Below are 9,649 nucleotides of genomic sequence, written 5' to 3'. Positions count from 1 at the left end.
AAATATAAAATAGATTTTATTGCAATTCTAAATGAGATGGGAACAAAGAAGACCATATCACATTTGCACTTCAATAGTAATGTACTATCCATCATACTTCTCATGGCACTGCCAGTACAGAGAAACCTGGAAGTGTTAAAAAATGTTATTATAAGAAGTACTGAAAACCGAAAAATTCTTAGATAGTCTCGAAGTATAGTGAAATGGTGTCCCTTCTCTCACATTCATGGTGGACCTCACCATGAATTCAATAAACGGACCCCACCATAAATGTGAGAGGAGAGAGTATTATTCTCCGTGCTCCGGGAGAACCTAAGAATTAATCCTGAAAACCACCTCAAGTACAATGTGAAATAAACCATGCAATTGGATGATAATATGAAGAGCACAAACCCAAACCCAACCTTGCCCACTTGGACCAATCCTAAACAGACATAAGCTAGATATTTGCTTATAAATGAATGAAAAGGACAACTTCTCTAAAAATAAAGGCTAGAAAAAGATGAGGAAAAGGCTTTAGTGAAAAAAAGAAGCATTCTGTAAGAAGACATGGGTCACAACATAGATCCACTAGATAAAAGACATTTAAACAAGTAACTGCAATAAAAATTAATTTTCATTCAATATCGCACAAAAGAGAAGAAAATCAGAAACCAGAACTGTCGAAATAATTTTACCTGTATCTGTCACAGTTGTGTCTTCTAAATCTCTCTCTTTCCCTGGCAGAGCTTCAGCCATGGTAATAATCCTGTTGGAAGTTACACCAAAATATGAATCGTAAGACTGGAAACAGAAGTTAAATAGGAATAAAAGAAATGCAAACCTTTTTCATGAGCCTCATCTTCTAAACCATCAAGTTGGTCAATCCCCTCCTCCTCTTCCTCCTAATCATCTTCCAAAATGCTTCGTCTGGGTTCCAATGAACCAAGCGATTCAAGAGTCCCATCTGAAGCCATACAAAAAGACATCAAGCACACATTTTCAAAGACAGTCAATCACATTTAGCTCTCAGTCCATTAGTTCCTCATCAAACTGTTTTCCAAAAGCAATAGCCATAAGCAGTACTACACATATAGATTTAACAAATGCACAACTAGAAATTGAAAGCCACCGCCGTCGGTGGCGGTGGCGGTGGCGACGAACGGTTTCAGGTGGAGCTCTTGAGGGCGAGACTTGAGACAGTTCTAGATTTGGGATTACCTGACCGTTTTGTGGGGGAAAATATGAAGCGGGTCGGGTTTACCAGCTCGACCCAAATTTTAAAGGACCAAGTTTGACCCAGTCTAGTCTGAGGCTCACACTAAAATCCAGGTTTAGGCCCATTCTTCATTTTTCCTTAGCCCAATCCGAAACACCACATACCCTATCGCTTTGAAAATCAAGTCCAAAACCCATTCTCAACGAAGCCTAAACGCTTAAGTCTGAACCCACCCAACCTAAGTCCAATTAATTTACTGTTTTAACAATATGAAATTGGATATAATTTTAAAAATTGAGATGTTATTCAATTTAAACATAGCTATACATAGGAAACTAGAATTGCTCTTTTGACTCTTTATTTCAAGTTTAGAAGTAAAAGATTTAAAACCCCACAAATAAAAGTGCAAAATTGAAGGGAATTATGGCTTCATTTATTTTTGGATGAAGGTTTTTATTTTTATTTTTAATTTTTTTGAGAATACTAAGTATTTTTAACATACACACATAAGGAGAGATGTGAAAATATTTTTTAAAGAAACTTACAGTGGTATATATCCAAAAGGGCCTAACTCTTGAATATACAGCACGGGCTTTAAAACTTCTTTAACTCACATTAATTTTTCAATGTAGGATTAACCCAAGTAAAAAAATGGTTATTTAATCCAAATAACTTGATATTAACAAATCAATAAATAAAACAGTATGATTTTTTGTGTTTCTAAAAAGTGATTTTTTTTTAATGTTATTCTCTCTCTCTCTCTCTCTAACAATTTAGGTATTTATATCACACCAAAATGAAATTTTGTATTGTTCAACCATTATCCGTTCTAAGGAAGCCATGAAAGGCTCATTAGGTGTACCCCTTATTCGGTAATAGGAGAAGTATTTAGGTTTTACCTTCTTTATAGGGAGAGCCAAGAAAGTTTATTTGCACAAATTAAAAAAATGAACTTAGGATAAACTTTAACGTAGCCATATAAGGCTCTTCTCTCAGGCCAGAAAGAAAAATGTAAATTAAGGAGGTGGTTTAGGTGATGCGGGGTTGATAGAAAAGGAAAACATTGGCCAAGATGGGACTAATTGTGCCAACCCAAGTACAAGGGGGAATGGGATTTGAGGATATGAGAAAAGTTCAATGATGTCATACTAGCTAAACAATTTTGGCTTTTTATTCATAACAAATAATCCTTGTTCTATTTGGTTAAACAAATGGCTTACAATGGCAAGCTGATTGCTTTTGCTCAGAACAACCATCATGAATATGTTTAGTGATGGTGAGACTAGATAAATGGAAGAGCCATGTGATAGAACGGAATTTTCCACATCACAAGGCTAGAATTATTAAAAGTATAACACTAAGTGAGAGGGCCCCACCAAATCTAATGATATGGTCTAATAGCAAGGATGGAAGATACACAGACACAAGAACAACACCTATAAGATGCTTACCCAAGAAAGAACAAGCTGCCAAAACTAGGAAGTTTGAACACAAAGCAGGTTTAATAGTTTTTTATCACAAGGAAATTAAATCAATAACATATGCAAAATTATGCTATACAATAAATGCAAGAACTCCATATAGCCAACTATTACAATCCAAAATTTGTCTTAAACATTCACTGAATTATAAATTTTCCAAAAAGGTGAGTAAGCCAGGTAGTATCCAACTTTCATAATAAAAAAACTTCCATAAACATATAGAGCTGCTAAATATCTAGATCATACGGAAACCACCCCATTTCTTGGAGTCAAAACTCTCCCTCAAGAAAATTTTTGGGACAAATACATGTATTTATGCATGGGAAAGATTTGCTCTACATCCTTTCCATTTCACCCGCTTGTTCAACCTTGAACCCACGCTTATGTTCTGATGCTTCATGTAAACTGTGGAATGAAGTTTAGATTGGCTATCCCAATCAACCATCATGATGGATAACATGTCTGATGTAGCTAATGGCAGTGCTAAGTAAGTCAAATTTGCCAAATTCTCAAACCAAAACTTGTCAGTAGGCACTGCTCTAATAAGTGACTTATGTATAAACAATACTCTCATGCTTCTTGCTACTTCCATTTGTCGCCACATTGCTCCCATCTTCCGTCAGAATGTTCATTTGACCGGCCTTGGACTGCTTTACTAAGATTAGACAATTCTGGAATACTAATGTTGTTCAACAAATTACAACCAGATTACATTTTTAATAAATCCAGACAGTAAGCATAATATATGACTAAGAACTTTGGAACCAAATTTGACTCAAAATCTTACATGGTCTAGCACCTAGTCAGTATGGATTTAAGGATTCTAGGGCTAGTTTAGGGAGGTGCAGTAGGCACAAAACTATATGTACTAGTATATGAATATAGGCCTAATTGAATTGAAAAGCGATTTGTTTATGAATATTAACATTTGAAGAATGGTTGGAGCATCATATAGGTAACTATACTAGTGAGAAAGTAAAAGATATACAAACATAGAACTACTCTAGGATAGCAATATACACCATAATTGAATTGGAAAGTGGTTTTTTTTTTTTTTAATTTTTTTTTTTTATGACTAGTAAACTTTAAAGAATGGTTGGAACATAGTATAGGTAACTATACTAGTGAGAAAGTAGAAGATATACAAACTTAGAACCACTTTAGGACTCTTAAGTATCACACAGGGGTGACTCTAGCTACACCAAACTTGTATCATACTTAATTAGATAAATCACATAAATACCACATACTTTATCTATTCAGTATATTTAAAAATTGTAAATCAAGTTATTAGATAGAGTGCATTCTCATCTATACATTCATTTATAAAATAGACATTAGAAATCAAATATATTAATTAATAGCATAAAAAAAAAAAAAAAAGATTATCAAGACAGCAGAAAGAAGCAACATAATTAATCAAAGACCTAACATAATAAATAATTTGAGACGATAGTCATGTAATTAATTTGGTTGAGTCTTCAACTTCATATCTAGTTTTTAGGAAATAAGAAGTAATGAGAAGAGCAATGAATAGAACCCTATTCCTTTAATAATTTTAGCTTATCCTGTTTAGTATAGAAATTAGGATTGCTCCTTACTAGCTCATTCATACAGTTTGATTGAAATAACTCAAAATTTACTAACGATTTCTCAAACACAGCCAAATCTACCCCACTCACAGACAGATTAGCCCCCAATAATACAATATTTTCATCAAGGAGATGTACAACCATACCAACATCATCCTTGCAAGTCTTGAATATCTGATTTGACCTTCATGGGCAAATCAAAAAGGTCAACATCTTGAAAACTGCTACCTAAGTTTTTGGCTATATTAACTGTGTTATTTAGATCAACAACAAAAAGTTATTTCCTATTGTCTATTGACTTGGGAACCTTGAAAGTAAACAGGGCACCACACTCGTAAATGAAGTGCATAAAATGGGGCTCGTAGTAGTCATGGCCAAAGATTCAATTGCCTTTTTTGACATACCTGAAAACCCAAGAAAATAGAATGAATCGGCTTATAAGAGCTTGCTTTATATAAGAAAAAAAGGAAACATAATGTTACTTTTATTACAAAATCATTCTACATCTAGTATAGGAATATTGGCCATAATTGAATTGAAAAACGGTTTTTATTTATTTATTTATTAATTTTTACCTAGTAAACTTTAAAGAATGGTCGGAGCGTAGTATAAGTAACTATATAGTGAGAAAGTAGAAGATATACAATTTAAAACCAATCTAAGATTCTTGAGTATCACGCAGAGGTGACTCATCAATACCATATACTTCATCTATTAGATACAGTGTGTTCTCATCTCTACATGCATTTATAAAATAAACCATTAGAAATTGGATATATTAATTAATAGCATCCAAAAAAAAAAAAAAAAACAAGATAATAGAAAGAAGTAACATTATTAATCAAAGACCTAATAAAAAAAAAAAAAAAAACCAAGATAATAGAAAGAAGTAACATTATTAATCAAAGACCTAAAATCATAAATCATTTGAGACAATAGTTATGTAATTAAATTATTAAAAAAAAATTAAATGTTTCATTCACTTCAAATTATACATTCATTTCAATAAAATACACATTCATCTTCACAAAATACATTTTAAGGTGTTTCAAAATATAGTACAAAAAGCATTTGTGTATTCATCAAATCCACAAGCAAGGTATTTAAAACATAAAAATAGTGTTGTTGAACTTACTAAAAATGGTAGAGCACAAGGTAGATAAAATTTTCTCAATTTGATATAACAGTCTATGGATAAAGGTGGTTTGCCAGTTTTCAACAACAAATTGAAGTTTATGTGATAAGGAGATTACTGCAAGTTCGTTGTAATTTTCAGACTTGATATACACAGTGAACGTAGTCTGTGTTTTCGTTGGAGTGCGTTTGATCGCCTTGAAATGGTTTTAACATCCCTAGTGTCATCCTTAGCCACCACTATATTTGATATCACCTTGCTTCTCTTGAACTCATCTAGAAATTAATGAATCAACCAAGTTTTGGTTGAGTCATTAACTTCGTGCCTAATTTTTAGAAATATATAGTAGCAATAAATATAAATATGTGCATATATTACTTTTTGTTGCAATAGGGACTTAAAAATACTAATATATTGCATCAATATTTTATGTGTTACAATAACTTGCAATAACCTTGTTGCAATAGACTAATCCCCTCCCACATTTTATTTTCACCAATTTTTCACTACACACTATTACAAAAATAACAATTTCCCTTCTATCTCGCACACTTTTCCTGTTTCTCTTTCCTATTCTCTTAATCCACTATTTTATTTCACAAAATAAAAAATTTTAGGGTGTGGAGCCTAATGACATTGTAATAAATTATAGTAACAATATTTTTGTTGCAATAAAGTATTTTTAACAGTAAAAAAATATTTTATTGCAATAAAATGCTATTGCAACGAAAATTTTGTCGCAATAGCCTATTAACACAGAGTTTATTGCAATAATGTGTAATGAAATATTTTTGTTACAATAAGGTTTTATTGCAACAATTTCAAGTTTATTGCAACAAAACAATTTGTTGCAATAGAGTTTTTTTCTTAGAGTGACCATTTGTGCCTCTGATCTTTCCCAAAAGAAGGAGATCATATCCTGAATCCTAATCATATGATTTGCCCTTGAATAAATAGACCCCTATGTTCCTTCAATAATTTTATTTCATTCCTTTTGATATAGAATTTAGGATCACTCCTAACCAACTCATTCATTTAGTTTGATTGAAACAGCTCATAGTTTAGCAACGATTTTTTAATCATACCCAAATCTGCCCCAGCCACGGAGAAATTAGCCCCTAAAGATGCAATAGTTTCAACAAGCAGATGAACAATCATACCCAAATCATCTTTGCAAGATTGAACATCTGATTTGACCTCTATGGACAAATTAGAAAGTTCAATATCTCCCAGACTCCTATTTACCTTTTTGGCCATATTTGTGGTATTCTTTAGGGCAATGACAAAGAGTTGTTCTCTACTATTTACTAGCTTTGCCACTATGCTAGTAAACAACGCACCGCACTCAGAGATAAACTTCAGAAACTGAGGCTTGGTGTAGATTTCTTCCATATAACAACCAGTATGCCAGTACTTGATGTCAGTAGTCACCACCGGAAGCTTAGTTGCCATTTTTTGGCATATGTGAAAACCACAGAAAATAGAATGTATCGGCCAAGAGACAGAGACCAATAAGCCGATTAACATTTTTCGAATCTTGAACAAATCGATAAGAACATGAGTATGGGTTCTGGCCATTTTGAGAGAAGAGTAGCTAAAGTCTGGTATAGGATTTGTAGTAAGGGTAACTGTGGTGGGAGAGAAGAGTAGAGGTAGTAGCTAAAGTGTGGTATAGAGTTTGTAATAAGGGTAGTCGGTAGTGGGAGAGAAGAGTAGAAGTAGTAGATAAAGTCTAGTATAGGGTTTGTAATAAGAGTAGTGGGTGGTGGTAGAGAAGAGTAGAAGTACTAAAGTAGTTGCTAAAGTTTGGTTTAGGGTTTGAAATAAAGGTAGTGGGAATAAGAAGTGACAGTTGCTTTTATCTGCCCCAACCACGGAGAAATTAGCTCCTAGAGATGCAATAGTTTCAACAAGCAGATGTACAATCACACCTAAATCATCTTTGCAAGATTGAACATCTGATTTGACCTCTATGGACAAATCAAAAAGTTCGATATCTTCAAGACTCCTATTTACCCTTTTGGCCATATGTGTGGTATTCTTTAGGGTAGTCGGTGGTGGGAGAGAAGAGTAGAAGTAGTAGCTAAAGTCTGGTATAGGGTTTGTAATAAGGGTAGTGGGTGGTGGCAGAGAAGAGTAGAAGTAGTTGCTAAAGTCTGGTTTAGAGTTTGCAATAAGGGTAGTGGGAATAAGAAGTGACAGTTGCTTTATTGAAGGGTAAAAAATAAAAGGAAATGGAATAGTGTCTTATTTTGCTTTAAAATATTTAGCTGTGTTAGTGTGCATTTGGGTAGGGATGAAAAATGAAAATTATTTCACTATTCAACTTATTTTTGATACAATTTATGGGTTTCACTATACTTTTTGGCACTATTCATGGGTCCTACTGTACTATTTCAACCAATTTTTACCTTTATCTATAGTATTTTCAGCAATAATTTTTCAGTTTTCGCAAAATAAGCGGTATCCAAACTGAAGTTGCGTCCCACTGAAGTTGCGTCTTACTGAAGTTATGTTTTGCGACCCACTGAAGTTGCATTTTGCGTTTCAGCAATAATTTTGTGTCCACTGAAGTTGCGTTTTGCATTTTTGGTTGGGTCCCATGGCATTGTTCATGACTCAACCAAACAAAAAAAACTCAAATTTTTAGGTAAATTTGGGTCCCACGACACTATTCATAACTTTATAATTATTTTGCTACAGTGTTTTCAGTAATAAGTTTTCAGTTTTTAGCAAAATAAGCAGTATCCAAACAGACATTTATACTCCAACTCTAGCAAATTTATGTGTTTCCATTTCTCTCTCTCTCTCTCTCTTTTTTTAATTTTTTTTATTGGTTTATAAAACAAGCTAAGCTTGTAAACCCAAGCTCTAGGATTTTTTTTTTTTTTACACATTTAAGAGACATCTCAACCGTTAAAATTGAAGGCATTTTCTTATAACTAAACTTAGCGTGCAAATTAAATGACACTAACTAGGAAATTATGTCCCATAAAAAAAGAAAAAAAAAGTGAGAAATTGTGTATGCAATAATATCTTTTTTTAAAAAGAAAAAGAAAAAAAGAAAGAGAGTATATATAAAAGAGTAATGACATATCTTTAACCTACTAATTACCTTTTTAAAACAAACTATGAGTGTAAGGTTCTTAATGATGGATTAAAAAAAAGTGATGTCATTGATGATCCAAATTAAAATCAATAACAACTTATAACATAAGAATTGTTGTAAAATATTATAAACATAGCATTATTCATATATTAAATCACACGTTAATTATAATCAGATTGAAACAATTTCACTAAGACAATTTAGAGAGAATAATGCTAAAAAAAAAAATAATTAGAGATGGAATAAAATAATAGTTTTTAAGAAAAAATGTTACTACATTTGTATTCTAGATTATAGGATGTTGGAATTTTTTTGTGAATATGATTCTACGTCAACATCTAGAAAAATAAAAATGCATTTTATTCACATATGTATAACATAATATATTGTTCAGCTAAAAAAAAAAAAGTAGTATAACATAACATATATATATATATTTGTTAAAATAACATAACATATTGATTATTGAATAAATAATCAATTAATTTTTCAACTTAATTAATCAGCTCACATAATTATGTTGGCTTGCTTAAGTGATTAGGTTATTGATATTGATTATACTATTTTGAAATACTGACATCCGACATCTCAGAGAAAAAATTATAAAATGATGATATTAACCTTTATTATCTGGTCACTAAAACAATTTTCACGAAAATAATTTAAAGATAAACTATTGTTAAGCTTAATTTCCAGTAACCAAATGAATATATGAAATGGAGAAACCTCAACTATTGTTCAAAAAAATTCTGGCAAATGCGCAAATATCACACATACTTTCCCTTCACGTAATGGAATCTATTAAATGCGCTGTCCTGTTTTAAGCATGCAAAAGTGAGACTCTCTCAGTCTACAATCTGTACTCTGTAGTGGAGGCTGCCCGTGAATAACAACAAAAACGAATTGTATTTGTATTTGCACTTTCTTTTTCATTTTTTATTCTTTAATGTTTGAGCATTCAGTTTTATCCTTCCTCTTTATTTCTTTCTTTCTTTCTTTCTTTCTTTCTTTTCTTGCTCAACATTGACAGATCCAGCCATGAATAATGAAAATTTTTAGTTTAGTTTATATCTTTATTTCGCTAAATAATGTGATAATACGATGTTAGTGGGTGTATTTATTTATTTATTTGAT

At 32.1% G+C, this 9,649-nt stretch overlaps 2 long non-coding RNA genes across 2 annotated transcripts; both read right to left on the bottom strand.

Moving 5' to 3' along the window:
• LOC136064499 (uncharacterized) lies at positions 1-1,186 on the bottom strand. The gene is made up of 3 exons (XR_010626114.1): positions 824-1,186; positions 678-748; positions 1-126 (listed from the first exon to the last, which is right to left on the bottom strand). It is a non-coding gene; the product is annotated as an uncharacterized LOC136064499 (long non-coding RNA).
• Positions 1,187-4,296: 3,110 nt separating this feature from the next.
• LOC136064507 (uncharacterized) lies at positions 4,297-6,867 on the bottom strand. Its single transcript, XR_010626120.1, has 2 exons — positions 6,652-6,867; positions 4,297-4,675 (listed from the first exon to the last, which is right to left on the bottom strand). It is a non-coding gene; the product is annotated as an uncharacterized LOC136064507 (long non-coding RNA).
• Between the last annotated feature and the right edge of the window lie 2,782 nt (positions 6,868-9,649).

Source organism: Quercus suber, unplaced genomic scaffold, assembly GCF_002906115.3.
Source record: "Quercus suber isolate HL8 unplaced genomic scaffold, Cork oak 2.0 scaffold_699, whole genome shotgun sequence".
NCBI lineage: Eukaryota > Viridiplantae > Streptophyta > Magnoliopsida > Fagales > Fagaceae > Quercus > Quercus suber.
The sequence above is the reverse complement of the archived record's forward strand: the minus strand, read 5'-3'. Positions and strand labels throughout refer to the sequence as shown.